General features: G+C 40.7%; 3 long non-coding RNA genes across 4 annotated transcripts in view; 2 read left to right on the top strand and 1 right to left on the bottom strand.

Annotated features, from left to right (window-relative positions):
* Nucleotides 1-27,696, bottom strand: part of LOC142434549 (uncharacterized) — a 106,549-nt gene that overhangs the window by 55,526 nt on the left and 23,327 nt on the right. Inside the window, exon 2 of the long non-coding RNA XR_012781156.1 lies at nt 26,997-27,058. This is a non-coding gene — a long non-coding RNA (uncharacterized LOC142434549). The remainder of the gene's footprint in view (nt 1-26,996; nt 27,059-27,696) is intronic.
* On the top strand, nt 635-21,250 carry LOC142433918 (uncharacterized). 2 transcript variants are annotated; one of them, XR_012781096.1, is made up of 7 exons: nt 635-795; nt 1,044-12,323; nt 14,620-14,713; nt 15,493-15,602; nt 15,885-16,099; nt 16,973-17,125; nt 18,077-21,250. It is a non-coding gene; the product is annotated as an uncharacterized LOC142433918 (long non-coding RNA). The 2 variants fall into 2 exon arrangements; XR_012781095.1 differs by having other exon boundaries at nt 637-12,323.
* LOC142433919 (uncharacterized) lies at nt 21,362-24,301 on the top strand. Its single transcript, XR_012781097.1, has 2 exons — nt 21,362-23,644; nt 23,838-24,301. It is a non-coding gene; the product is annotated as an uncharacterized LOC142433919 (long non-coding RNA).

Raw genomic sequence — 27,696 nt, 5'->3', positions numbered from 1 at the left:
TTCCAAAGGCCATAGACCAAACCAGGTAAGTGCGTTAGAGCACAAAATACACTGACTTGCTATCTTTCTTTAGACGATACAAGAAAAAGCTCTTTGAAGACGGTCCTCACCTGATTGTATCGACCCTTTGTACCTTTTGGTACTCCAATGTTTAGTGGTGGGGTGATGCAGTGCAGTTGCAGTTGAGTGAGTTGTTCGGATAACTAATCAGCCAACTATTTTTGCTGCAGTGACAAAACCAAACCAAGAATGAAGATTTTATTATGTGCTAGCCGATTTGTGGAGAATGTTAGTGTCAGTTAATCTTAGTTTGCTTTATTCTGCAACCCTATTTTGTAGATGAAAATCTATTGAAATGTAAACTCCAGGACTAGAAATGGAGTGCGATTCCAGTCTAGTGGTCCTTTGTAGTATGGTGCTGTTTTGTCGAAATATTCCGCTTTTGTATTTTTTTTTTCCCGGTGATTTTCAAAATTTGTGATTCACGCTTACACATGCACACGCACACGCACACGCACACGCCAAAAAATCGCGAGCAAAAACGTTGATTCGGGGCCATCTTTTAGACCACTCCTCTTCTGCTCTCTCCGCCCCCGCCCTGGCTCAACTCTTAAGGCGCTGCAATTGGCGGCAGCCGCCATTACTTCTGCCTGCCGCCATTTCAGTGATCCGCTGCCGCAACATGGGGCTTTAACCTGGGTCTCTTTTCTTAGGGTGCTCACCCGAAGGTCCTTTAGGTCCTGTGAGGCATTGACACCTCCATCTTATTTTCAGCCATTCGCTACTTCGAGAAAAGTAAGGTGGTTTTGCCTATTTAAGAACGTTTTCTTTGGAATGACCGCTGGTTCCTGCCTCTTCTCTTTGTAGTTTGGGCGTCTCTCTTCTTTCTTCTCTTTTGCCCAGCGGGGCTGCAGATACGGGTTTTTTTTCATTCTTCCTTGACCCAACGGGGTTGTGGATACCTGCCTTATCCTAATTTTTGTTTTCGTCGCCCATCGGGGCTGCGGATACCTGCTTTTAATTGTTTTTTTTTTTTCCCTCAGCCCATCGGGGCCATGGATGCGTGCTATCGCCTCTCCACCCGATCCAAGGCCCACGAAACAACACATACCAGTTCTTTATTACCCATCACATTTTTTTGGCCCACCCGGGTTGTGGATACCTGATTTTATTTTGTTTTTCAAAAAAGTGTTCCCTTGCCCATCGGGGCCTCGGATACCTGCTCTAATTTTTTTTTCCTTTTCTCTTGACCCATCGGGGCCGTGGATACCTGCTGAGATTTTTGCTTTCCTTCGTGTGTCGGGATTATTTTTATGGACTGGAAAGTATTGGTTTCCATAGTTCATTGAAGGATCTGGAATATCTTCGAAATTCGTGCTGCTGGTCGGTTGGCGTTGTGAGTGGGCTGTGATCGGGAACGACGATGGTCAGGGTGGGGCAAACATGGCCGCCACTTCGGATTTGCCACTTGTGGCCTGAAAATCCGTGGTTCCTTAAATGTAAATTAGGGCGGCAAGGTGGATGGCCGTTAGGGCTTTTAAGTGCTGTGAGGGAGCTAAGTGTTTGCATTGCACCGATTTGAGCATCGACACTGGTTAGAGACTTTGAAGGAGTTTTAGTGTAGGAAGGCAGGGGGGTCCTTAAAATTATGCAAAGTAGTTAGGCACGCAGCTTGAAATGGCGACGTGACTCTGGCTAACATGGCGGACGGCGCTTTGTTCGGTCTTCTGAAATGGCGGCTACAGTTTTGTCACCTTCCCTCTGCGGGAAGGCCACGTGCCATTGGCTGCTGCTTCTTATTCTAAGTTATTCTAATTGATACATGACAAAGGAAAACATGGCGGCTTCCACACTCACAGCAGGGTGAAAACATGGCGGGCCGTATCGGGTGTCTTGCTGTGCAGTCACATTCCTTGGCTGGAGCCACGTGGTTGACCTTGTGCAACTAAAATGGTGCCTCGTCACGTGCTAGTATGGTGGCCACTATGGCGGGCATTTGGCGGGAATGGTGCTAGCATGCCAACGGTTTGGCGCGCTTTGCATAAAGTGGCCCTGTGGCATTGTTAAAGATGGCGGCTTGTGCTACTGAATTAGATGGGCTGGGTCACTCTGGATTGCTTCGTGGTCCGACCAATCAGAAGAAGTGTGGTAATGGCTGAATTAGCGTAGCAATTGTATTCAGAGCAGGTTGCAAAGTGGTTTTTGGTAACCAAAGCCCTTCAAGGACGTTCCTTCAGATCTTTTGTAAGTGCACTTCTCCTTCCTTTTACCTTTGGTCTCCCCCCCTGGTGAGTTGTTTGAGGCGTGCCCTAAGACAATTGCTCCTTTGTGTAAAGCTCTTTGCAGTAAGGTCACTAACCCCAGGCCTACCTGATAGGGGTTAGGTAGTGAACCCTGATAAGCACCAAAAAAGGATCCTTCTTGCCCTCCCTACCCTGTAGCTAATGCTGGGGTCGGATTTGGGTGTATGTTGACTTTTGCATGTATGCATGTAGTCTGATTCTATGGTTTGCTATTGTTCCAATTTCAGTCTTGTGTGAAGATAGTGGGAATGTATTCAGGGGTTTTGTTTATTTGTAGAATTCGTTTTGCAGTTGATGAGCTTAGGTTTGAGGTTCTTCATATTTTCAATCTCGGTACTAGGAATTTCTTAAATTTCCCTGTTTTCAATAATCAAGTCAAGCTATGTTGTAATTTTATGACTTTGCATACTTTCCACTGAAAAGTAACTTAACTCCCATTGGAATTTCGATAAATTTCATAGCCTGGAAGCAGTTAACTTTAACTTCATGACCTATCATAAAAAGGAATATTTGAAGGCTCAGTTCAGTCCAGAACTTGCTCTGTCCCCAAGCATTATGATTCTACCTATCAGAACACATGATTGCAATGTTCTTACGTCCACTATTCGGACCTCTTAATGGCCACGATATAAATATCCAGTGATGTCCTGCCTCTCCAGTACCCTATACTCCCAGAGTCCTCTCGCCCCAGCCCCAGCCCCAGCCCTAGCCCTAGCCCCAGCCCCAGCCCTTCTCCCTAGGTGCAGCCCAGTTTTTTTCCTGGCGGCATTCCAATTTTCATCGATCCATGCACCAAGTTGGTTGTTGGTCCATTGTCACCCATTAGATTGGGATACCCTCTCTTCCTCATTAAAACTGTTTCCACTGCTGAGTCCTTATTCAGTTAATGTACACAATCCTGTTTGGAACCAAAAAACACATTGGAAATATTGATTAATCATTTTTCTATCTGACAATTGTCCTTAATTCCAGTTCCTCATCATACTTTCAATCCCTGTCTTCAAGAAGGGAGAGACCCATTTCTTTGTCATTGCTGTGATACTTAGGAGTCCCCAATTTTTACCTGCTTCGCCATGTGTCTGGGCAGTCTTCAGTGGTCTTTTCTCGTGGCTTGTTAAAGGCCATCTAAGGCTCCTTGCATTGAATAAAGTAATAATGATGCTTATTAGACTCCAGTGCAAACCCTATTTGCGTTCAACAAGGGGCTTCGCAGCTCTAAGAGTCTATCATCTGTCGGACAGTTGACATGCTTAGTTCAAATTGTCATCATCTTACCCTTTTAAACAAAGGGTACTCAACCCCTTTTGCCCTGCTTCTTGGCAGTTCATAGACAGGTGAAGGTCAAAGCTGTCCCTTGCTTGGCCCATTAATTCCCCCACCCCACAAACTCCTTTGCATTGCTGTTGCTTAATCAATGGGCAGCATTTCACTTGTCCATAGTCTTCGTTTTACGATGGCTTTGTAGTTGCTGACTCTCAAAGACCCTGCCCTTGGAATATTGACTGACTCAGTCATTGTTTAAGGTCCTGCCTAACAGAAAGACCCAACTATTGCTCTTAGAGCACAATCATACCATACCGCATCTTTCAGATTAGGATCCCTGGTACCTAAGTCACCATTTACTGGGACTATTGATGTGCAAAATTCCAATTTTCCAGTTTGACCCACTAAACTAATATCCCATTTCTACTATATGGCATGGGATGCTAACCACCAAAGTCCCTCCTCCCCTCCCCCCGGCTGGCTCTTTTTAGAGACCTTTGTAAATTTCCAATTGTCCCTCCCACTAAGCTAATATCCTAAGTATTATAGCAGGGGGCAGTAACCACCTTAAATCCTTATCCAGGACTGTTATTGTGCATAAGTATATTAGGATCCCACTTCTTCACTCCTCTTTTGCAATAACAGCTAGGGGCGTGAATCAATGTTGTTTAAATATGCACAATTGCTGTACCCTTGTACCCTCGGGTTACAATTTGCATAACTGCAGGTACAGCTCTAGGTAAGCCCTGCTTTATTCTGAGATTTGCCCTGTACCTAAAAAGACCATACCCATGATTTACATTCCAGCAAAGATACCTGCAATAACAGTTCATGTGCACAACAATCAGTTGTCCTGAGTCAAATCTTAGTTGTTGACAGCCATGCCTCCTATTAAGGCCATTCTCTTGGGACTGTGAATGTGTGTAATTATAATTGTCTGTGGTCATTTCTTAAAGGTAGACTTGGGCCATAACTTTCCATACCTCCTTTGCATTATTGCATGGGATACTGAGTCCTGAAGGCCCCTTTGCAAATTCTCAATGTGCAAATTGCAAGTACATTGGAATCTTGTCCCCATTTGCAGTACCGCAGAGGTATGTGATCCCAAAGGCCCTGTTTTCTTGGCCTGCTCATATACAGTTGTATTTCTCCCAGCTAGTGGGCAACAAATAAGTAGTCTTCCTCACCCATCTTCCTTTGCCACCCAACAGAAGGGCTTGTTGGCATGAGTTCATTACATTTGAACAGTCAAGGTGCACAATTGTAAGTGGCTGCAGCTACATCCGTGGAGCGTGGTGCATTAATGCGCAAACATGTGCATGGTTTCTCCTACTTGACTTAGGTCTTACTCCACCAGACCCCTTTTTACAATAACAGCAAAGGTGCTGACTAGTAAGACTTCTTTTCTTGCCCCATTCAAGAAAAATACCTGTGGCAAGAGTGTATTTGTCAGCATTCCTATGCACTAGAAAAGGAAGACGTCTCCTTCATCTTCCTTTGCCCTCCAACAGAGAAGGCCCATTGCATGAGGCTGTTACATTTGAAAAATCAAGGTGCACAACCAAGCCTAATAGGCATTGTGTGTATCATTGCATATGCTTCAAACCATTCGACCAAGGTCCTGCCTCTTTGCACTCCTTTGGCAGTATAGGAGGGGTGCGTACTCTTAGGGCCTTGTGCTTGGCCTATAAATTGTATTTGTCCCGGCTTTTGTGCACTAAACAAGGAAACCTACCTTCCTTTGCTTTTTACCGGGATTACCCACTACATGAGTCCATTACATTTGAAAAGTCAAATTGGACAACTGTCAATGATCACAGCCATGTCCCTTGGATATCAATGTGTATAACTGCCCATGCATCATCCCATTTGAATAAGATCTTACCCTCATAGCCCTTTTGTGATACAGCAATGGTGGTGACATTAAGCCTCTTTCCTTGGCCTGTTACCATGTATAATTATGTTTGTCCATGTTCCTGTGCACCAGATAATGACACTGCCTTGTTCTCTCTGCCCCTTGTCCTTGCCCCCAGTGCCCTTGCCTTTTAGCCCACTACTTTAATTAAGGCCCTTTTATTTGGACAGTCAAGGTACATGACTTTAATTGCCCATGATCCATGTACCTTTGTTATTAATGTGTACAAGTGCACATTGATCATTCTATTTGCATAAGCCCCTACCCCCTCACATCTTTTCAACCAGAAGACTGACCACTAAACCTCTTTTGGCCTGTTACTGTGTATCACTGCATTTGTCCCTGTTCCTGGGCACCAGATTATGACACTGCCCTCTGCTTCCTGTCCCGGCCCCCCATGCCATTGCCTATGAGCAGGCAGTGTCCACTGCTTACTTTTAAGGTTCTTGTATTTGAGCAAAGTGCCTGACTTTAATTGACCATTACCATGTCCTTCGAACACTGATGTGTAAAATTGCACATGATTCATTCCTTCTGAATAAGCTTCTACGCACCCACACCTCTTTGTGATAACAGTAAGGGTGTTGACCACGAAAGCCTCTTTTCTAGGTCTCTTGAGCATACTTGTATTTGCCCATGCCCCTGTGACACCAGATAAGCATATTGGCCTGTCCTACCTGCCCCTGGCCCTTCCTCCCATTGTTCAGCAGGAAATGTCCACTACTTAAAGATCCTTTATTTGGATAGCCAAGATGTGTATGATTGTGATTGAACACAACCATGTCCCTTGGACATCAATGTGTATAAATGCACATGGTTCTCATTTCAACACAATCCTATCCCTCACCCAATTTTTACAATACTTAAAGGGTGCTGCCTACTGAGACCCCCTTTCCTTGGCCTGTATTGTGCCTTATTGCATTTGTACATGTCCTATGCAACAGGTCAGGGCATTGACTTTGACTTTCCCCACCCACCATGCCTTTGACTTTCAACAGAAAGCACTCAGTAATGTAAAATCCTTTTAGTTGAACATTCCAGATACATGACTAATTGATCACAACCACGTCCCTTGGATCAGTGTGTATAATTGCACAAGGTTTACCTCATTTAAATAAGATCCTACCCCCTGACACCCTTTTTGCAACAGAGCAAGGGTGCTGACCACTAAGCCTCTACTTGTGCACAACTGCACTTGTCCATGTGCTCATGAACTTGAGGGGAAAACCTTCCTCTCCACTCCTTTTGCTTTTTAGCAGGGAGTAACCCACGACTTTATGGTCCATTTCTTTGGACAGTCAAGCTACATTACTTAAATTGGCCCCAGCCATGTCCCTTGGACAACAATGTTCATAACTGCACATGGCTTATAGCATTTGAATAAAAGTCTAGTCTCCTTGCACCACTTTTGCCTATAGCAAGGGTGCTGACCACTAAGTTTCAAATTCTCAATCTGTTTTGGTAAGTAACAGCATTTGTACAGATTCTGGTGCACTTGAGAAAAGACCCCATCTACCCCACTCCTTTTGCCTTTTAGCAGGGAGTGTTCATTACTTTAAAGATCCACTGGGTTGGACAGTAAAGATACATAACTTTAATGGATCCTAACCATGGTCCATGGATGACTGTGTATGATCACACTTGGTCCATTCATTCCATTTGAATAAGATCTTACCCTCTCAGATCCTCTGTACTATAATAGCAATAGTGCTGGCCACCAAGTCTCTTAACTCTTAGCTGGCTGTTGTGCCTAACTCGAATTGCACATGTCCCTGTGCACTTGAGAAAGGTCTCCTCCATCCCACAACTCCCCTTGTCTTTCAGCAAGGAGCGCCCACTACTTTAAGACCCATCTTATTTGAATAGTCAAGGTACATTACTTTAATTTTGATCACAACCATGTCCCTTGCCAAATGTGCATAATTGCACATGGTTCATCCCATTTGTATAAGACGTTGCCTCCGTACAACCTTTTGGCAATACATCAAGGATGCTGACCGCCAAGCCTCTTAACTCTTAACCTGCTTTTGTGCATGATTGCAATTGTACATGTCCTTGTAGACATGAGAAAAGAGCTCTCCACTCCACTTCCTTGGCCTTTCCTCAGGATGTGCCCACTAACTACTTTAATATCTGTTGGGCACTAATGTGTCAAAACTGCATATGGTCCAGCCCATTTGAATAAACTTTTGGCACACTGCTTACAGAACAGCAATGGCGCTTGCATTTGCTCCTGTTGCTGTGTACCAAGTAAGGCCATGCTCCTGTCCACTCTGCTCTTCCCCTATCCCCAGTGCCTTTGCCTTTTCGCAGAGTGTCCACTATATTAAAGATCCTCTTATTGGGGCAACCAAGGGAACTTTAATTGATCCCCCCAGCCATGTCCTTTGGACAATAATGTGTGTGATTGCACATGGTTTGTCATATTTGAATAAAATTTTACCACTTTGCCCCATTTCTAGACTACAGTAAATGTGCTGACTACTAAACTTTATCTTGGCCTGTTATTGTACATGAGTACATCTTTAATATGTCCTACTACACTTGACAAAAGAGTACTCCACCCCAATTCTTCTGTCTTTCAGCAGGGAGCACCACTACTTGAATGTTTTTTATTTGGACAGTCAAGGTACCTGGCTGTAATTGACCACAACCATGTCCTTTGGGCATCATTTTCTTTAGTATTATATGTATTATTCTATGTAAATAAGATTTCACACCCATACAACCTTTTGTGATACATCAAGGGTGCTGACCACAAAGCTTCTACTCTTAGCCTGTTATACATACTTGTATTTTCACTCAAATGCCCTTGAACTATTAAGTCTTCTATCACACTCCTTTTGCCTTCAGCCGGGAGTGTGCCTGGCCCACTCCACTTGATAAAAGACACCTGCACATCACTTTTAGTGCCTTCCAGCAGGAAGAACCATTTATTTGGACAGTCAAGGCACATGGCTTTAATTGATCATGTCCATATCCCTTGGACATTAATGTGCACAGTGGTTCATCCTAAGATTCTAACCCTTCACACTCTTTGTGTGGTACACAGCAAGTGTGCTGCCCAAGCCTTTTAACTCTTGTCTGGCTATGGTGCATAACTGCATTGGTACATGGCCTTGTGTACTTGAGCAAAGACCACTCCCACAACTTATACCTTGCAGCAGCAAGTACACACTACCTAGAGACTCTTATTTGGGCAGTCAAGGTACTTGGCTTTAATGGACTCAAGCCATGGCCCGTGGACATCGGTGTGTATAATGGCACTTGGTGTAAGATTTTACCACCTTACACCGTTTTTTGCAATATCGCAAGGGTGCGTATCACTAAAAGTCTTTTCTGGACTTGTCATGCATCTGTGCATGTTCCTGTGTACCGGATAAGGGCACTACCCTGTATCCTCTGTGTGCCCTTACGTTAGTTACCCAGTGCCGTTGTCATCTCAGCAGAGAGCGCTCACTACTTTTACAGCCTTTGATAATGTGCACAGTCAAGGTACACACCTTGAATTGACCAAAACCATGTTCCTGGAACATGAATGTGTGTAACTGCCCAGGGTTTATCCCATGGGAATAAGATCCTGCCTTCTCATATCCCTTTTGTGATATAAGGGTGCTAAGCACTAAGGCTCTTTCCTGCCCTTTTGCGCACAACATGTACCCATGTTTTCTGTGCACCAGACATGGACACAATCCTGTCCTTACCTCTGCACCCGAATGGTTTTGCCTTTCAGTAAGGAGCGCTGACTACTTTGGGAACCTTTATTTCAATGGTCATGGTATACTAATTGACCATGGCGTTTGAACTTTAATGTGTATTAGTACATCTTCTAAATCTTATTTAAATACACCATATTTGCAATGCAGCAAGGGTCCTGACCATTAAGGTCTCTTTTCTTGGCCTGTTGCTATGATATGCATAATTGTATTAGTATATGTTCTTAAGCACTTGATAAGAACACTGCCCCGAACCTCTCCCCAGGTGCCTTGGCCTTTTATCAGGGAGCAACTTAAGATCCCTTTACTACCTTTACTACCACACTTAAGGGACAACCATGTCCCTCTGACTGTATTACATAATTGCAAAGGGTTTATCCTATTTAATAAGCTCTTCATCTTGCATCCCCGTTTTACAATATAGCAGCAGTGTGACAACTAAGGTCTCCTGCGCCTGTGAAGGCATACAAGTGTATTTGTCACAGTTTCTATGCAGTAGACAAAGATGCTCCCTTCAATGCCCCTTGGCTTTCCAGTAGATGGTGCTCACTCTTGCTGACTTTTCTATTTTTTATCCTGTATAAAATGTATAAAATTATTATACAGAATCTGCAGTTTTCCACAACCCTACCACGTCCTGGACCATTGTACTTCCTTTGCCTAATTCAGTGGCTAGTATGCTTGAGCCAAGGTCCCTGTTATTGGTGTGCAATATGCATAATTGCAATGGCTGTGGTCTTCCCAATTACATTCAGGGCCTTCTTACTTTTGCATAGTAGCAGAGTGTACTGCTCAACAAAGGCCCTCTTTGGATTGTTAATGTATCTTAACCCAGTTCTGTGCACTATTGGAGGGCCCTGCCTACTTCCTTAACATTTCCAATGGATGGTTCTTCCAATTCAAGATCCTGTCACTTAAAAAAAGTTCATGTGTAGTATTTTCTACAAATGTCTTGCACCAGAACCTCTGTACACCCTCTTAGCTTTAGAGCAAGTACATGCTGTTCACCAAATCCCCCTTTCTTTTAAACTTTAATGTGCATAAAACAATCATTCATGTATTTTGGTCTTGTATCTTTCACGCCCCCTTAATCATGCATGATCCCTTCTCTTGGGAATCTAATGTGAATAATTATATCTGTATGTGCACATGTACATTAGAAAATGACCCTGTACCCCTACCACTGTCTTTGGATTCCTGCTGAACAATGCTAACTATTCGTGCTCTCTGCTCTTGAATAGTTAATGTGCACCAAGAACAATGGTGGAGAAAAGCGACCATTAGGAAGGGTCCTTGCACCCTTTGTAAGGCATACTGACTACCTCGGGCTCCATTTCAGACTGCGAATGTGAATATTTGCAGTTATCCATGTCCCCTTCTGTTAAAGTAGGGTATCACCCCCTCACACCCCCTTTATATATTACAGGGGCTGCTGACCACTGGACTATTAATGAACACCATGGCAATTCTCAATGTTTTTGTTTCCCCAGCCCTCTTAGGCAAGCACTCTACCTTAATTTCCCATGCCATAATAAAGTATAAACATGGCAATAGGCTCTGATCTTATCCATCAAACTAGGACACCCATCCGTTGCTCCAGTTATAAAATATCAGTCTCTCCCCACCCATTGCCTGCCCTCAAACCCTTGTTATGGACTACCGCTAATATTCACAATCTCAGGTGTTCATGTATCCCACCCTTGGATAAAGTCCTGCTCTTCCCCTCTCCCCACCCTTTTTGAATTGCTCTGAGGGATGCTTGACTGGGCAAGGTCCTTTCCCTTGGATTGAAAAGGTTAACAGTCCTAGAGGTCATGGGTTTACTTACTTGGTCTTACTGTAATACCTCTGTTGGACATCCCTTGATCCATCCCACATACCCTTTGCATTGCTTTTGAGGAGTGCTGACCTCTCAAAGGCCCCCTTGTTGGAATAATCCATGAACAGAGTACTAATTGTCATAATTTTCGGCAATAACCATCAATCCAAGATCCCCTCACCACTTGGGTTGTTGTGCTGTCGTGATTACAAAAGCAAGAATGGACTAGATGGCTGGGCCTTCACCTTTTTATCTGCATTGTTAATAGTTCAAATTACTTTCCATCCTGGGGGCAGGAATCATCCTTGCCCACCTCTATTGTTTACTGCTTCAGTATACAACATATTTAAGGAAACTCAGACCCAGGGAGTGGGACTGCCCCCCTTTATTTGGGGTTTCAAGATAGAGAACACTTGAAAAGTCTCTCAGGAAGGAGATGAGTAACCTCTCCTGCATTCTGCCTTCCTAAGCAATCTGCTTGACGCAGTTTGTTCTCTTTTGGTACCTTACTATTGTGTGAATTGCCAGGCTACAACAGAAAATCTTGGTGTTACTTTTTCACATTTTAAGAAAGACATTTGGATTATAAGACTGAATAAATTACCTGGTCATTAATTTTGCTCAGTTGAAAATTCCATTTATACCAGATACTGGTGACCAATGTTTCTCAGTTTACTGAGAGTGGTGAGTCTGCATAGATCACTGTGGCTCCTGCTATTTTAATCATAGAGTTCTGGAGTGCCAATATTTACAAGTTTCCTTGTTTAGGCTCTGCCACCATTAACTTTCAGAAAAACGGCCTAAACTTTCTCATTCTGGAGCATCAACGAGGGTTTCTGTAAAAGGAGCGGGTGAGAGACCATGCTCTTGAAAACCGAAGATCACCGTATTTCATTCGTTTGTGATAAGACGAGTGTCCGGTTTAATTCTGCAACTCATATTATTTCTGCAAATAATCCAAAGCCGCGTGAAGCACCACGCCAGAGATGGTGATTGTCTTAGAAATGACGGGACCTGCTTTCCTATTGATAAGAAATGGTCAGAAGTGTCGCGCCGGTGGTGAGGTTGTAGCTGCTTAGCATAAATGAATAGTGTCCTGGGCTTCTAGTGTCCAAAATGTTTTGTGGTGGGGGAGTATTTAATGTGGAATTGCTGAAGCAAATAGTCATCACGGCAGCAGTTCATTATCATTGCTAACAAATGAACAGTTACTGTTCCTGAGAGGTGGATGTCAAAAAATGGGTGTCGTTTGCACCGCTCACTCATCGGACAACTGCAAGAAGAGTCTCAAGGCTCTTTACAGTACGGTAAGTACTATTTTGCAGACAATGCGTAATATTTTCCCGTTCTATTTTCTGTTTCTTAGAAGCCATCCATGGCAAAGGCGGTTTGATCCAGAAAGATTCTTTTCCTGTTCCCACCTCATTCACTATATCTATCTATCTGTCTGTCTGTCTGTCTATCTACAAGAATATGTTCAAAAGTATTGCTAAAATCTCCCTGGTAGTCTGTGAAGGAAGGGAGGAAGAGGTTGCTTATGGGAAAAGGCTAAACAGAATATACCAAAGAATAAAGAAGTCCTCCTCAAGACTGACATGCAATGGATGAGAGCTAGCTCTTTTGTCCTCGCTGATTCTGGTCTGATGGACTCACAAAAATCTTTGCAGAAGTTACTATTTCTGTTGAACTTGTCTATCGAAAGACCTAAACCACTACAGGTGCTGTATATAAAATGCTAATTATGTATTGCACAGCCAAAGATACCCTTATTAAACAAATATCAAAATGTGAAGCCTTTGCGTCAACATTTCTTCCATATATAAATCTATGCATCTGAAGTTGGTATTTCCATCTCTCTAACCTTTCCATGAAGAATTCTGCACTTGCATTTATACCATGTTAAAATAGCAATTTGACTTTTTTTTTAATTTGACATTCTTATGGACTCAAATTGTACTCCTTGGAAAGATTCTGGGTTATCAGGACTGTAGAGTAGATGGGATGAGGTTTCCAGTAATTCTCATTAGACAGCCCTTACATACCCTCGAAGAATGAGCAGGTACATTGTCATGATGAGGGGAAAAAAATCCCTGACAGTTATGTCTTGGCCATTTTCTTCCTAATGCAGTTGTCAGTTGTCTTCAAACGTCTTCCTAATAAGCACACATGGTTGAAAACCTATCAAGATTGCTTCTTTGGAATCCCCGCGCAAATGGGCACTACAACCTAAACTGACTTCTGTCTCAATTTAACTGGCTCGACAGATCCCATCAGACAAGTATATTCAATGAGAGTACTTGTCTATAACCACCCACTCAGTGCTGATGCATGTTTCACCACCTTTTATTTGAAATTTAAGAAGTGGAACCCTAGTTACAATACTTTTGGACATCCTCATGCATCGCCATCTGAGCTAACCAGCAACATTAAAGAATTAACACTGTATCCAGCTCTATGCTAGATTACACAGCAGGGAGGGCAGAAATGGTAGCGTTCTGTACATTCTAATTAATGAGATGCTTGGCTTGTTGAGCTAACAACCCAAGCCAAACCTACTGCCAAAGTTGATTTTGACTCATAGCCCTATAGGGGTTTCGAGATTGCAAGTCTTTACAGGAATTGATAGCTTCATCTTTTTCCCATGGAGTGGCTGGTGGGTTTGCTTAACCCACAGCACCACCAGGGCTCCTTGAGTAAATATAAGCATACTTGAATTAACTTGACAAGAAGCGCTATCTTGCATGAATTAGAAATTAGAGCTCTTTTTAAAGGAGCCCATTGAGGTTGAATTGGATTTTTAAAAACCCTCCAGAAGTTTTATTATTGAAGCCATCTGGGTGGTTCAGATGGTTTATTTCAATGTTATTTGAATCGGGGTATATACCTGACACTTGGGCTCTCTGTACATTTTATTCTACTGCCCAAGAAAAGATGGATCAAATGCCCTTTTAGTTTGGGTTATTTATGGAAAATTTTTGGCAGGAGGGTCACGTAGGTACTTAAACTTAGGGTCTAGGGAAACGAGCTTACCCTCCATGATATGAAACAAAGGTCTGGCTGAGAAAATTTCCTAATATAAAACTTGGCATATTTCTTAAACATACATGAATCCTAGCAGGTACAATGGAACCATATAAATAAACTGGGCTTGCTCTTCCCATTCATTTTAATTCAGATCCCTATTTCCTCATAGTATTTCTCCCCAAGAGCTAGACATTATTTGTCTGATTTTATACATAAATATGTGAGCATGTCTGTAATTGTCTAGGGGTTCTTGGAAACATCTTTTTCGACTTGATTCTTAGACTCCAATAACGATTCCCTGTGTATGAAGCAGCCATCAAAGGCACGTTTCCTGGGGTCGTGAAGCAGATAAGTTTTGAGGAACACTGACTTAAAACTAGTTATTTGAAGTGTTTTCTAATTTCCAGTTAACGGTTGTCAGTGACTCATCTCATGAGTGTAGATGGGGACCCACAGACCTTCAGTGTTCTTATCACTCCAATCTGAGAAACACTGGTCTATGCCTATGAAGTCTTTTATTACTACTTGTCATTTCCTATCAACATGCAGTTGTAATGGTTACATGATTTTGTTTTAAAGGGACAAATTCGGAGTTGGTTCTGTACTACATGCAAGGAAGGAAGAATGGATCGATTTTTAGGTGGACTGAAGCCTATACTGGATGGCACCCATGGTGAATCCCCGTGTTTTGTTTCTCTTTCATTGTTTGGAATAATCTTTGTTTGTTTGTTTGGAATAATCTTAACTCTTAAGAAAATTCTCCAATTGTGTCGGGAATGCCCTGGGATTGTGGGCATCTTCAAAAGTAAGATGGTCCCTGTGTTGAAATTTATTGTGGTGGCACTAGAAGACATAACGTAAGCAAAGACACAGAAGAATTCTGCACTCTTTGATTTATGTCAGGTTAAAAGAGCAGTTTTGGCATCCTTTAAAATCACAACTCAAATGTAATGCCATTGTGTGGAAGACCATTCTTAGTGAACCTATAGGACAACAGAAGTGCTCTTGCGGGTTTCTGATACCGGAACTCTCACGAGAGCAGAAAGCTCTGTTACTCATATTCTTTGAATTTGGGGAACAAAAAGAAATCTGAAGGGATCAAGATCATGATTGATCTTGGGGTGGATGAGGTCAGGTTTCCCAACTCCTTTAGGACTACTCGGACTGTCCTGGGAGAATGAGTTGGTGAATTGCTGCGATTGGGAAAAACAATCTTCAGCGATTCTTTCCTGGCCTTTTTCCTCACCAGGGTAATTTTCAGTACTTTGTTTTAATAAGTCCCTGTGATAATCCTGTGGTGTTCAAGAAAATCTATCAACTATTATCCCTTGGGATCTGAAAAAACAGTAACCATCACCTTCTGAGTGAACTTATTTGTCTTGAATTTATCTGGCCCAGCAGGTTGTCTTGTAAGTCACTCTTATTTTACTGAGTCCTGTTTTCCTTCTTAAGGATGCTCCTAGCAAGCTGCTCTAAACTCCAAATCCAACAAACCCTTCTGAGAATCTGTACACCCTCCTACTGACAGGAAGAGATGGTTTGAAGACCACCTAAAGAAAAAGGTAGCTCTTTTGGAGTTAATTATTGTGGGCCTTACGTGTTTGCTTATATCTATAACTTCCTAGTCCACTCCTTTGTAAAGTAGAACATGTGTGTTATGCACTGTCCAGCATTTATTTGCATGCTTATAAGGCAATTGAAAATACCATGGCTTGGGTAAGGTGCACTTTTAGTTCTCAAAGCAACATCTTTGCTGTTTGGCACTTTAAAAGAGCTGTTTTGCAGCAAATTTACCCATCAGGCAAGTTTCAACAGTGCATTTTTCTTTTGTCTCTTCTCTCCAGACCTTCCTTAAAATAATAGGCTTGTTGTATTGGTGGTAGTGACCCATTCCCTTTGACGATCCTTTGGTGGAGATGGGGCATAAGGATCCTCCAGGGGAAAAGCTCACTAACACTGGGCAACAACTCTATCTAGTCCAAGAGATTCTACTGAAGTGTTTTCCTGGCCCAGACAAGAAGACTCTGGACTTGCGAAAGAGATCCACCACACATCTGAGGTGAGTACTCTTACTAAGAACATAATAAGTATGCTCAATTTTTTTTATTTTCCAAGATATAATGAACTTAAACATCTATATATACTTATATGAACTGATTTCATATTTCTCCTTATTCTGTGTTTGTACTGGTAAAAATAATTTCCTAACTAACTTGGGAAGAATCTAGGTTGAAGATTGTCAAAAGTTACAATACATAGTCACATGGGTTACAAGAGTTCTAAGTGGTAGAGTCCAACCGATAAACTGTTTTGCCTTTTTGGAGAATGGACAACCTTTGCCACATTGGTGAAACTGATTGGGGACAAACAGCCGGTAAAGCTGAGTGCTTACTTGCACTTCACTGGAGAAGCAGGGCTTAGAGTTGTGGAATGATGCCCTTTGGGGCAGTCCTGAAAGAAGTCCTGAAAGGACTTTATATCATGTCCTGAAGAACTGTACCCTGAATATTTCTCATTTGCACAATAATCTGTTCATTTCCATAAGTAAAATCCTATAATCATTGATAATGTCTGAGTTCTGTGTAGCCATGGCTAAGAATAGAACCTATATGTAAAAGTAGAAAATAAAGGCTACTCACTTAACTAATATTTAAAGAGACTTTTTCCTAGCTGATAGAAATGTTTAACAAGATTCCACTCTTTAAGTAAGTGATTGGTGGTAATATCTGCAATGACCTCGCTAAGTGAAATTGGGCAAGTAATTTTCCTGTTTCTGCTATACTTTCCTGTTCTGTTGCATGACAAAGTTTAGTTTTTTTCCTATGTTTTTTGGGCGCAGTGTCAGTAGTTTGAATCTTACAAAACTCTAGGCCAGTACTCAGTTAATATTTCTTGATGTCATTTCCAATATTTCTTTTCTGCTTTTTTGTAGCCATTTCTTCCTTATCCGCTAAATATCCATCCTAAAAGCAACGAATATGGGGCTTCAGCAGACACAGGAGATTTAAAGCCATCAAAGGAAGTCAGCCTTTTATGTGAAGATCAACATGCCTGACACTCTAGCATTATTGAATAGTAGAATGAAGTAAGTTGGTATTGCGATCATGTGATTATCACTCCAGAGCTAGTAGCTGTTTGACTGCTGTAGGTTGTATAGAATAAAGTGTGTTTAATTTGGGTCGAATGTAAAATAGGAGCATGCTCAGTGTCACATTACAAACTGGGTTAAATTCGGACACTTGGCAGTCTACTTACTTGGATCACAGAGAACTTTATCTTTTCTTTGTCTTCTGTGACATTAAAATATCATTAGCATTGAAAAACCCTCAGACCCAGGTGTGAAAACTTAAGTCCTTGCCTAAGGGGACCAGGAATGTTAAGGATACATATTAAGGAAAGGTAGAGCTATAAAATGAAGTCACTGACTAGATACTATGCCAGCCATTCTCAGCCTGTGGGTCATGACCCCCTTGGGGTGGGTGGGTGGGTGAGGGACCCTTTCACAGGAGTCGCCCAATTCATCACAGTAGCAAAATTACAGTTAAGAAGTAGCAATGAAAATAATTTTTTGGTTGGGGGGGGGGGCTCACCACAACATGAGGAACTGTATTAAAGGGTCGTGGCTCACCTGTGGTGTCTCATTTGACTCTTCTGGAAATCCTAGTGATAGTATTTGTAAAGCTGGACAGTCTTAGTTTTATGACCTTTGGCAAATGAGACACTATGATTTTTTAAAATGTATTTTGGTGATGTTTAAATGAAATCATATTTAAGAAAGGGCCCACGGTAAGCAAAAGGTAACAGAAGAAGTTTTATAAATTCATCTGACGGAATGTAACAGTAACCACTGTTACCATTTGATGGTAGCTTTGTGTAAGTAGAAGAGTGTCTGGGACTGTGCTTGCTGCTACCGTTGCATTTACTAGTATTGTTAGTGTACATAGTACTGGTATTCGTAGTAGATTCTTATGATTATTAATGGCACTTTTTGTTTTCTTTTGTTGTCTCGTTTGTGATGCTTTTTGTGTCCGTCTAGCCCTCAGTGTATCTAGCCTCTCTGCTTCTATCCCTCTCTTGCATATGTCTATTGCTTATCCATGTATTTCTTTGCTTCAGTGTTTCTTGTCTTTGCTCTTTCTTTTGTACATAAAATGTCTCAATTATTTCTCTTGCTACTAACTTTGTGAGTCTTTGCTTCATCTTCTCTCACTGCTCCTTAGAATGCTCTGGTTTGTGCCTTGTCTTCAATGTATCTTGCAGGCTTGTTCTTTCATGTTGCTTCTCTTAACTCTCCTAAATCTTGCTCTTCTTTCACTCTTGAGTGTCTTCTGAGTTACATGTTGTCTTCTTTGTGCTCATTTCTCGTTCTGCTACTTCTCTTTTTCTCGCTGTGAACTCTGATTTCTTGCTACCCTCATCCTTCTCCTTGCTGGACTTCTACTTTTTTTCCCTGCCTTTCTTGTGCTATTTCTATTGATCATCTATCATCTCTCTTCTCTGCATTTCCTCTCCGCCTCTCTTGGGCCAGTTTCTCTTTCCCTTCTCCGTGTGTCTCAGTGTTTCTCTGTTCTTTGTTTTTCATTTCTGCATTCATCTCTGTATTCTCTTGTATTTTCCCTTCTCTCTCAGTATGTCAGCCTCTTCATGAGTCCATGTCTCTCCTCTCTGATTTCATGTCATCCTCTCACCTCAGATAAGCCTGTGTCTGTGTCTACGTATGTGCATGTGAAAAAAGCTTCCCCGCCCCTTCCTAGTAGGTGCAGTGTCAGCTATCAGAAATTAAGTGCCGCAGAGCTGTGTCTTAACTGCCAGGCTGCCTTTGAGATGATCCAACATGAAAAGAAGCCCCAGCGCTGTGGACTGAAGTAAAATCCCACACCTAAAAAGGACAGAAGATAGAAGGTTCTAAATGATGGAGAAAAGGTCTAAAACAAGACTGATGGTTTGGCACTTGACTAAAATAGAAGACCTATGTCCCAACATAAATGGTCTTAGCCCTGAAAGCAACAAAAGCCTGGCGAGCTAGGATGTATCGACGACAGCTAGAGATCCATGTGAGGCTGAAGGCATGAAAGCCAGTATTCAAGAGTCAGGATTCATGGAAGGTTCAAGAACTGAGTCCTAAGATACATGACACCAACCAAGGTCTTAGTTTGAAAACCTAAGATTCAAGGATGGACGCCAAAGAACTGTAGACTCAAGATGCGCAGAATGCCCAAGGAAGACCGACACCTCAAGATCTGAGGCGGGAATCTAGAGGCCTAGGACCCAGAACATACATGATCCCCAAGACCAGAGGCGATAGCAAGATGAGAATCTTAAACCTCAGCTTTTCTCAGCTCTTTTCTATTGCTATACTCCTACTATAGATATTTGTAATTCTCTCCTTCTAGTTCTCCTATCTCCATTTAAACCTTTTAAAAAAAGCCTTTTTTTTCATGTTGTGATTACTTTAAAAGAATATATCTTTACTTGAGGGCCACATCAAAGATTGATATTTTAAGTTTGGGGGGAGGGGGGTTCCCCTTTAACTTATTACCATCTGTCCATTTGACAGACATACCAATATCCAGGCTGTATCTAGTCTGGATTGAGCTATTCCTCTCAGGAGCAAGCACCCTTAGGTGGCACTGTATTTAAGTCTTCTTTTTGCCTCAGAAGCCATAGGCTGATGAGAAGAGGAAAGAGTAAGGCTACTGAGGGAGGAAAAGTGTCAGACTATCTGGAGAACATGAAGAGACGCCCCAGGCCACTGAGAGGAGTTACACAGGAAACACCCAGCTATGCCAGCTCACTGAGAAGCGTCAGCTAGCCCACCTAACTTCCTAGAGCCTGGGTGAGCTAAAGTCTTAAGATTTGATATTTCTATGGGTGGTTATGGAAAAGGTGATTGGCTGTAGGACAAAGTGAAGCCCCAACGACACAACCTAAACGCCCTGCTCATCATAGTGGCCAATTGATGTGGATCCTGCCAACATGGGTTTCATACCCGCCTCTAGACTTAAACAGTAAGAGGAACTGGGACTATTTTGCACCTTTACTCCTTTTCTTAATTTCACCCCAATGAATGTGGGAAGGTGGCTTAATGATAACGTAGATGAAAGCACTTTTCAAACTAACATATTAGAGGTAGGCAAGGTGTTACCATTAAAAGCATATTACAGCCAGCCACAGATAGTCTTTGAGAATGCATTGTAAGCTGTGCTGCATTATATAAATCAGGAGTCAGCACAATGTTTTTATAAAATGTCCATTAATAAGTATTTTAGGCATTGGAGGCCATTTGGTATTTGTTGTGAATTTAATTTTCATAATTCTTAAAAAGTGATCAATCCATTCTTAGCTTGGGAACCAAGTGGATTTGGCCTGTGAGCCATAGGTATATCAATCCCTGATATATATATGCCAGGAACTGACTATGCATTGGATAATACAAATTTCCTTTTCTCTGCGTATCCCTGTGCTAGGATACTGGAGATGCAGCATATTTTTTGATCACCTTCAAGTGGATCAAGGAAAATAAGTATATGAGTATGCTTTGTAAACTACAAAGTATTATAAAAAGAATGAGTTTCAGCATTTGATAAAAGCATATTGACTTATTTGTGCTCTTGTGCTAGATAGTGTAGGCACAAAGATTAAAAGAAATAGGAATAGAAAATCCTTACAAATTTGTAATACTATGATGCAGATGTCAGTACTAGATGTTGGACAGATTTGTATATTGGTGACCAACATGTGTCCGATGCAATGATTTTTTTCAGTATAAATATAAGATTTATAGTATTGCAGATAGCTAGAAAAGAAAACATGTGGGAACTGCTTTGAAAATATAAAAGATACCACATGTAAGGATTGAACTATTGTGGCCATCTAGGAGCTGCCATATGCCATGTGAGATGGCTAGAGATACCAATGAGGAAAAACAAAGTACTATTTTCATTTTAGAACTCTAAAATTCATAAAGTGCTTTGTAACAAAAACACTATACCAATGGACTGCATTTTATTAATGAATAAATATTAATTCTTATTTTTCAAGTATGGTTTCTTCTTATGCTTCAAGCCATTGTACTGTGGATTCCCTAATTATTCCAAACTGTAAGTGAAAAGTTTATGTCAAAGACTCTTTAGATGTTATGCATTTGGTACTTGAGTCAATTATAATTTCTTGAGGACTGTCAAATTGAATCATTCCTTACTATTATTTTCCCCCCAGGTAACAGATAAATATAATGGATATAAATATGCTCTGAACCATAAAGTTCTGTATAAATTAAGATATTACATGTTTTCTGTATGAAGAAAGCTTTCCGTGAGCTAGACATGAACAAATTAATAGAACTTAAACCAGGTGCTATAGATAAAATTAATTCTTATTGTGTAAAGAGTTATACAAATCGAAAGTTTAAATCGAAAGTTTAAAGTTTGAATCGATATTGATTTTTTTTACTACGGGAAATTCATATAGGCACTAAGGAGATACACAAATGATTTGCCATCATTTCATTGTGCTCTTAGCATTTTATGAACTGTAAAGCACCATACAAATGTAATTTTTAAAAATTTTTAATTTGGTGCTAGAGTAGGTTTGTAAAATGGCGTCACAGTTGCCATTATACTTTGGGGGGAAACCAAGTAGAAAGCGAGGTCTGAGAAAGGGCTGTTACTGCCATACTACTAAACCCTGCTCAGCACTGGAGATCCAAAGATAAAACCTTATTATTTTCTAGATAGAAGAAAATATGTGTAGAATTGATTTGTAAATTGTAAACTGCTACACATCTATAAGCGATCTCTGCTGGATAAATATAATTACATACTTATGTTTAACTATCATTAATCCCCAGAGAGCAAATTGAGTACAAAATTATTATTAAGCCTGCAAGGAAGAACTGTGTATATGTTTACAAAAGCTACTGTGCTACGTAGACATAAGGAATTCACTGTTGGCGTAATGAATTCATGTTGTTTATTTGCTATGAGATATACCATTGGATATAAACCTGGTTTTATCAATGGGGCACTTACAGAAAGAAAAGAATTAATGGATGTGAGATGTAGACTAACCACTGCTGAGTTTCCTTAATGATAAGACTATAGGGAGGGAATGGATTTGAATCACCAATGTAAATGTCAGTGTCTTTAAATACTAAGATACTTAAATAAATAAACATTGGCCTGGCCTAATTTAAGAGAGAGCATTTTTAAGGGATTGTAGATTTCCAGTTACCTAAGTGCTAAACTTGGAGGTGAAGTTTTATGCTAAGTGAAATAGATTTGATCCCCAAGGCACTTTTCTGACTTCTGAAAGAAATAAAAGATATTACACGGAGTTCTTTTAATGAACTGCAATGCTTGTAAATATCAAGGCATTGTACCACCTCCTAAAAGGAAATAAATCTTAATTCTATTGGAGAGTACAACACAATAAAGTTACTTTCACGTTCTGAAAGTATTTTGTTTGAGTGTCTATTGGGCTTAAGACCTCTTACCAGGTTCTTAGGGGACCCAAAAGATTTTTTCAAATATATTCCCAGAGCATTTGCAAAACATCCTTAAAGGCACTTATTTTTGAACATCTACCTCTCTGGCCACTAGAATAAGCAGGAAGCTGGTTGTATACTGAGCTTGCTCCTGAAGTTGCAAGAATTCTTATGAAAACAGACACTTTATTTTTCCCCTCTTTAAAATATGGCTCCAACCACTATTGGGCAGGAGGAGGAAAGATAAAGACCAATAAATTCCCAAACCAGACTCAGGAATATGAACACACCACATTCAAAGTCACTTATCAGTTTTGTCTATTTTCAATTACTTTCTCTGTTTGCTGACCAAAAGTATTTGTCGAAACAGATTCCTTTCAGGCATAATCCACAGATGACAAAATTGGAGATGGAGACATGATTTCTCTTGCAATTGCTTCTAACCTTTACCTTACAAACGCTGCTCTCGCTATCAGAACCTGCTCAAGGAAAGGTTTGGTATGTCAGCATGTCAATGGGTGGTGACATTAGCTTAAAAATGTTACCCTGCTTGCTTACATTTTAAGTTCTGAATAATTAAATGAATTGGAGCTAATTGGCAAAAACTTGGAGCACAAAAAGATGTAAAAAACACTTCAAATTTCGGTACCAGGCCTTGACCTTTTCTATTTTTCAGTCACTCTCAAGAGGGTGGGTTAGGAGGAAGAGTGAAAGAAAAGGTCAAACCTGGTTTCCAAGAGCAGCCAGCCTTTGCTTTTGGTTGGTCTCTGTCAGTCTGAATCAAGGACATGGCAGTAAGTTTCTGTTGGTTTTTTGGTAAAAGCATTATTTTGGGGACCTAGATTTTGCTGGATGCTTACCAGTTAAATGTAACTTAGCTCAAAGTAGAATTTATCAATTGAATCAATGCGAGCTCTTCCTAAGGTGGCCTTCAACGTAAGGTGGCCACAATTCACTGTGAAGGATGAGGACGATATTTTTGTTCATTGTAATTCATTATTTCAAAGCATCTAAACTTTTTTACATAGCAAGGCAACAGTAACATCCCTAAATGGAAGAGGAAATCGGTTCATGGCATTGGACAATCGACAGAGGAAGAAAGTTTAAAGAGGATTGGGGGTAAAGTTTTTGGTGTTTTTTTTCCCCTTTGTATACTTTTACTTAAGTATCAGATACATTTGGAATATTAATGTCTAGCTTTTAATGTGGAATATGCTGGATTTAATAACACTCCCTTTTTTTAGGTGGGGGTGGGAGGTGCATTATTGGAAAGCAGAAAGGAGAAAGTAACTAAACCGCCTTCCTTTCACAGTTTCTGTCTGCCACTACTGATTAACCAAGAATAGAGCACACGTTACCACCATCTGCTTTTGTCGAATTAATGGAGTGAACCGATCCGTTTTTAAGGAAAACGAATTGACCTTCATTCTTCTACACCAAAGGAAACTGTGTCTAAGTTCTAGAGACATTCTGACTTGTGAACTGATGTGACATGGTGAATCTCTTTTGATCCTTAAGTGTGTTGAAGATTGACGTCTTAGCAGAAGTACTTTTCTGACAAAAAACCCTTTTTATAACTTATAGTTTAAAGATAAGTGGTGACACTCAACATGAGATCTTGAACTTGATCTGAAGAGACTATGTTGTTTCCTTTGCCCAAATTACCCTCTCCCTAAGCAAGCAAATAATTTCATCTTAATCTAAAGCCCTAGAGGTACATGCTACAACTTGGGGAGTTTCTTGTCTAATGTAAAATAAAATCCTGTTTTAAACCTTTGCACTTTTTTTTTTTTTTACTTTTTACTTTTTTTTTGTTTTTAATGTGAAAGTGGAAAGCTTGATTTTGGTTGAACGAGCAAGAAGCAAGGCAAACTCCCTAAAAGGGAGTCAAGTTACTAACGGAGAGTTCAGAATTTAACTGAAGTAACGAAGTAAAATCTTGCAAAACTCAAATGGCAGTGAAAACAGAGTTTCTTGTGGCACTAGATTACCAGCACTTGCTTTGAATTTTGACAGATCAACAGAATCCCCCACCCCCCAAAATAGTTTTATTCTGATATAATTAAAATAGTATTTAAAGTTCTGTATGCATGACCCCAATCAGTTCCAGTACATCTTCTCTGGTCCTGGATTCAGTATTTGCTCCTCAATTCCCCTCAACCTCATAAAACCGTTACGCTATCACATCATTTATTATTGCTATTAATCTGCCTCTTCTGTGCTTCACAAACTAGGAAACAGCAAAAAAGAAGAAACACTATATATAGAAAAGACCACCGGCAGTATTAAAATAAGCCAGAGAAAACCTCTGTCGAGAAACAAAAGAAATATTTAACCTAGAGCAAATCTAGAATGGGTCAAGAGGGAGATCATATGACCAGGCATCATATTATACCATCGTCCCACCTTCCATAATCAAGTTTACAATAAACTCTGGTAGCAACGTTATTTGCATCCCTTCACTACTGTCAGAGGGGAACTGCCAGAGGCTTAATTCGAGTAGAAATATTCCTAATCCAAGCATGTAAATCCCGCTAAAAGACAGGTAGTTAACAATTTTAGATCGAAAGTTATAACAAGTGTCATATTTGGGTATAGTTAAATTGTATTTGCTGATAAAGGGAGGCTGATCAATACACTTGATCTTAGCCAAAAGGCCGAGAAGCGATGGGAGGCTGATCAATAGTTGATACACGAAGGTGCATAAATTCTAGGTTCAGTACTCTAGCTGGTATGGGTGCCAAGTTAGGAACATGGGTCATCTTTAGATGAGAAAGATGTATCCAAGATAGTATGTCTGGTAATTCTTTAGCATTTAGACCCCTTTGCACCAAGGCAAATATAACCTACAAGAATAGGAAGGATTATAATAAGTGGTGGCAACTGTGATTGACCCAAACTGACTGTCATTACACAACCTTGGAAGGAATAGAAATCTAAGGAATCTACTGTCTTTAGAGGACTTTAGAAGATTCTGCTTTCTGCCTGCTGTAGGCATTTTAGCTTTTAAAATTTAAAGTATTTCAGTTCCCCTGATCTAAGAGGAGCTGGTTCAATGATAGAGAAGTTCTATCACATATCATCCTTGTGGGGAGATGGCTCTGTTTTATCAAAAGTTACTAGAATTTAATGAAATTGCTTAACACCCCACAACCATTGTATTTTCTTCTTGGTATCTGAGGCAGATTTATAAACTTTTAATACCATTTCCCTCTGGAACTCTTAGGATTCAGATAAGGTTTTTATTATAGATTTCTACTCCCATAAACAGTCATTACCTTGGAAACTCACAAGGGCTTGATGTGAGCCAGTATTGCCTCAGACAGCAATGAGTTTGATTTGTTAACGTAAAATCTCACATGCTTCTCATGAGAGCTTTGGCTGATGGTGGTTAGTAAGCCATCAAATAATGTCGACCACTGTTTACATGTCAACCTTCCCCACTGCTTACATTATTACTAAGAAATTATTAGTTTTCCTTGCGGGGCTGAGGGTTTAATTTGCTAGTTTTCAAGAATGCATTCCAGAGGTTATGTCTGCAAGTATCAACCTTTGGTTTCCCAACCGAAAAAGAGCAAACGAGAGAATATGATACTGACTTCCAGCATCCTCTTGTCTTGGTCTTAGTTAAAAAACCTCTCTGGGAAAGGACACCCACTTTCCAAACCTGGGCTTCCAGAATTAACTTACTGGGTAACTCCTGCCTCCCTCACCTTTATCTGGTTAGGCCTACACATCACTAACTTTGAAGAAACGGCTTCAATACCCCCTCACAGGTGCTAAAAGTCTTAGCTCTGGATCTACGGTGAATTAGTGAAGAGAAGATGGTAAGTCAAAAACTTCTTACATAGCTTCTGTGATTTACCAAGAAATGCCAGCCCAGTAAATATTATCATTTGAGGATCTGAGAATTTTCACAAGTTCCATAGATCATTTGAGGGTTAGAAAATTCTCCTAAGACCCATAAATTAAAACTGCATCTTGGGTTTTTTTCCCCCTCAAGCTTGTGGAGTAACATGGCCTGAGATACAAATTCCACACCTTTGTAACAAATTTTTGCTACTACCACCAAGCTAACCTACAAATGCTCATGAGGGCAGAAAGCCACATCTTCTCTCCATGAAGCAGCTGCTGGTCACAAACTGCTGACTGCAGGTAGCAACCAAGTGCACAGCCCACCAGTACTCCTTGCTAATGTTTTAAAGATACAGGCATCTTAATGGTTGGATTTCCAGTGTTCCAGGAATAACAGATCTGAACGGATTAAACTGGAGCAAGCCCCCTTTTGAGTCCTCACATAAAGAAAAACCCTTAAATTGTCCACATTTTTTTTTCCTCATCAAGACCCTTCAGGGGTCCTCAAACTAAGGCCCCTCTTAAAACATTTCAGGCCCCTGCTTAGCTTAAATAAACAGTACTAGTATTCTTACTCTGGCAGTTTGGATCAGCTGCAACCCCTGTGCTTGCTCACCTTTCAGAGTTCCAGCAATCTTGATTTAGTCCCGTGGCTTTCAACTTTTCTTAAACTTGCTTCTGCAAAAAAATTTTTTTTAAGTATTTTAGTGGGTCCACAATGCAAAGGTTTATCTGTAGGTGAAAAAGCTTAAGATGGCTAAGGTGAAGTCATAGTAAAATTACATGAGTGCATATATTTTGAAAGTCATGTGGGAAACTCATAAACTAATGCAAAGCTGAACAAGGTGAATCAAAAATCAGAAGAAACATCAGACCAAAAGGAAATAAAATATGCAAGCTTTAACATTTCATATATAACATCCAATTAAATGATCAAACCTTGTATTATTCCTCAGTTGTACAATGTCCACAACATAATTAACATTTACATAACTAGCTATGAAGTCTGTAAACCCAATGCCATCGAGTCAATTCCAAATTATAGTGACCCCAAAAGGATGGGGCAAGGACTGCTTCTTTTATGTCTGGGCCTCCAAATTAATATTATGCAGTTACTGTACCTTAATGTATAACCACGGAGCCCCCAAGGCCCCTCCCAACAGAAAAGTGTAGCTGCTTTGGCTAGAATTGGATACAATTACAAAAAGGGTTTTTTTTTTTTTTTTGGAGCTTTAAGGTTGGTTTTGGCCAACTTTTCCTAAGTATTCTGCAGTTTCTTAAATACATTTTAAATGGTCTTAATGAGGGAGGAGGGG

This window comes from Tenrec ecaudatus, chromosome X (assembly GCF_050624435.1).
Source record: "Tenrec ecaudatus isolate mTenEca1 chromosome X, mTenEca1.hap1, whole genome shotgun sequence".
Classification (NCBI taxonomy): Eukaryota; Metazoa; Chordata; class Mammalia; order Afrosoricida; family Tenrecidae; genus Tenrec; species Tenrec ecaudatus.
The sequence above is the reverse complement of the archived record's forward strand: the minus strand, read 5'-3'. Positions and strand labels throughout refer to the sequence as shown.